This window comes from Nipponia nippon, unplaced genomic scaffold (assembly GCF_047370975.1).
Source record: "Nipponia nippon isolate SJK-2023a ecotype South Korea unplaced genomic scaffold, ASM4737097v1 scaffold_8, whole genome shotgun sequence".
Lineage (NCBI taxonomy): Eukaryota > Metazoa > Chordata > Aves > Pelecaniformes > Threskiornithidae > Nipponia > Nipponia nippon.
This window is the reverse complement of record NW_028262402.1, coordinates 13,121,117-13,124,725: the sequence shown is the minus strand read 5'-3', so window position 1 is coordinate 13,124,725 and position 3,609 is coordinate 13,121,117.

The window sequence follows — 3,609 nt, the reverse complement described above, 5'->3', positions numbered from 1 at the left end:
TTTTCTGTGTTGGATAGATAGCTATTCATTGGTGCAGAAGCAGAAATTATGGTGTTCACCTTCAAGTCTTAGCCGCCAGACTTCAAAGGCATGACCGCATTCTGTGACTTTTTTGTTTAACATTAAATGTAACAGCCTCAGAAGGAGAAATAATACAGAAACTTCTGTGGACAGGCTGGATCAATGGGCTGAGGCCAGCTGTATGAGGTTCACCAAGGCTAAGTGCCGGGTCCTGCACTTGGGTCACAACAACCCCATGCAATACTACAGGCTGGGGGGGGAGTGGCTGGAGAGCTGCCTGGAAGAAAAGGACCTGGGGGTGTTGGTCAACAGCCACCTGAACATGAGCCAGCAGTGTGCTCAGGTGGCCAAGAGGGCCAATGGCATCCTGGCTTGCATCAGGAATAGTGTGGCCAGCAGGACCAGGGAGGTGATAGTGCCCCTGTACTCGGCACTGGTGAGGCCGCACCTCGAGTACTGTGTTCAGTTTTGGGCCTCTCACTACAAGAAGGACATCGAGGTGCTGGAGCACATCCAAAGTAGAGCAACAAAGCTGGTGAAGGGCCTAGAGCACAAGTCTTACGAGAAGTGGCTGAGGGAGCTGGGGTTGTTTAGTTTGGAAAAGTGGAGGCTGAGGGGGTGACCTTATTGCTCTCTACAACTACCTGAAAGGAGGTTGTAGCGAGATGGGGGTTGGTCTCTTCTCCCAGGTAGCAAGCAACAGGACGAGAAGAAATGGCCTCAAGTTGTGCCAGGGGACATTTAGATTAGATATCAGGAAAAATTTCTTCACGGAGAGAGTGGTTAGGCATTGGAACAGACTGCCCAGGGAAGTGGTGCAATCACAGTCCCTGGAAGTGTTCAAAAAAATATGTGGATGTGGTGCTTAGGGACATGGTTTAGAGGTGGACCTGGCAGATAGGTTAACGGTTGGACTCAATGATCTCAGAGGTCTTTTCCAACCTTAATGATTCCATGATTCTATGATTCTATGATTCTCTTCCAATACACTCATGCACAAAAAGGAGAATGAAAAGGGTGTGAACTGGGGTCACTGAATAGCTAATTATTTGAGAAAGCAGAGCTGGGATTTACTGTTTTTTTTTTTACCAACACAATTTCAGATGATTCCGTCGTGCAACAGCTTAGGAACAGGCACCATTTTTTTGTGGAAAATGTTGCATCTGCAAGGGGGAAAAAAAAATCCCAAATGATCATCCAGCTTTGGGGGAACTGCAGTTTCAACCAGACATATGAAAAGGTGACAGTTCATTCTAACTTGCATTGCAAACATATTTAGCAGTATGTTATTTTTATTCCTCATCATAACTACTTCTAGCCCTATAGAATTGACACAGCACATAGTTTTGCAGTCTTACCTACTTTTGTTGATATTGCTTTTTTTTTGCATGGTAGCACCGACTAATGTAATAGGCAAATACAACCTGGAGTGTACTTTCTGCAAATCATAAAATTTAATAGTAAATTAGATATTCTGTTGACATTCATGGCAGTCAAAAAAATAAAACAAAGTAAACCCAAACCACTAACTTTTGTAAAACTGTTCACTAGGTCTGGAAGATAGGAAAATTTGAGAGAGACATTTGTGCTATTTCCTTTTAGCTACCATTGAATACTGATTTGGTAAGTTTTCTTCAGGAGTTTAAAGAGTAAATTTCTGACAGATCAGAGTAAAAATAGTCTAGTCAGTTTTTGCAAATAAAAATAGCCAAATGTTTTATAATGTGGGGGGTTTTTTTCATTAATGCCACACTTCCCATGTTATAAATAAAATTATGGATACTTTATGTCAAATATAAAGTTTTTTTTTCTTTTTTTCTGTTATGCAAAACATGCTCATAAAGCATAAATCGTAAAAAAGCTTGATGAAGTTGAAAAAGAAATTGCCAAAGCTGAAGTGGCTCTCCAGAGTTAGTAAAGAGCACATGCAGACACTTAAAATTGCTTTAAACTATCAGTCACGTAGCAGCTTCACCTCTTGAAATGACAGTCCTGTCAGTTATGTAGCATGTGCATGGAAAGGGCAGCAGGACAAGAACTTACCCAAACTGACAACTGAATGTTAATTGAATGACAAATGAATATGATGACATTAGCTTGCAGTGAATGCTCCTTTTCCTAGATACTTAAGAGATGACATGCTGAATTTTCACACACAAGACTAACAGTGACCACTGTTTGGTGTATTGTAAATTATAAGCAATTCTTGAAGGTCAGGATAAACACTTAGAGATTGTTAGAAATTTCTAGCAAATGCCACTTGAGCCTCAAGACTTCAGGCCAATTCTTAAAGTAGCTTTAAGAGCTACGGTTCAAAGTGCTGCATATGCCCCTGAGCATTCAAACGCTGTTACTATGCCCAAACAGCCGCAGAAGCATGAACATGAGAAAGTCTAGACATGGCCAGCCGGCTCCTGTGGCTCCTCCAAAGGGGACAGCAGTAGGTGTTCCGGGGGTTCAGTGGGTATTTGCGCACTGCTCTTGGAGAGGGGCCTACGAAAGCGTCTATCTTCATTTCCTAGAGGGGGATTCTTGCTCTTACTCCGATGAGAATGACTGTTTTTTGGCTAGATCCACGTGTCATGGGTACTTTCATTCTGTCTGACCCAATGAATCACCTCACATTTCATGGCTAGACAACTGTAAGGGGAGGGATTGGTTGTCCCTTCCCCCAGCTATGATACAGCTTGATTTTTAGGACCTGCTCTCTGAGATCGAGTGTGTGTGTGAGTCCATCCAGGCTGTCAGAAAGGAAAATCACATTTTCTTCCCTACTGTGTTTATGTAGTGAAGAAATTAGCTTACATTTAAGAGGAGGACACAACAGCTGATGGTGTTTAAAAGAAAATGCTTAGGCTCCTACCCCATCAGAAGAGAGTTCTCCTGAACAAGAGAGTCGTTGATTAAGTGTTGGTCTTGAGATCATGTTCCTATCCTCAGTTCATATTCCTGACTAGCTCAAGCTCTGCATACGGGGTTGCTAACTCCTCTAATCCATGTGCTTGAGCTCTACAGTGAGGGTCAGGTGCCTAGAAACACGGTGCATGGAGGTGCAGGTGGACATTGCATCTCCACCCTTCAGAGAACATGGCTGGCTGAATACTGGAATTCTGTCCTTAGAAAGAAACTGCCTTACCGAGTAGTATGTGACAATTTGAGGACTTGTTGCTTTCAACACTGACATCTGTTTCCCAAGATGGTACAGAAAGATCTCTTACCTATGTGCCTTGTTTGTTTAGCAGTAATGATTGCAAAGGGGAAAATGGATTCCTACCATGCCTATGGGTGGCTTTCTTCTCCAGAGGCTAGGCTTCTGTGAGACAGAAAAACTAGTTTTATTCGGACCAGCTTGAACACTGATACATTTTTAATATTAGAAAAATTAGCCTGAGAAAGAACTTCTAGGACATACTTTATAATAGTTACAGCAGAGATTTCATAATTAATTTTGACCTTCCAAAAAGATAAAGAATCTAAAATGCTAGTCAGGAGTGAAAAAACCATACTGTCCATGTATTTCCCATTTCTGCATCAGACTACTCTAAGGTAGAATATATTTTGAATGTGTGAATTTGTAGACAGAATGAA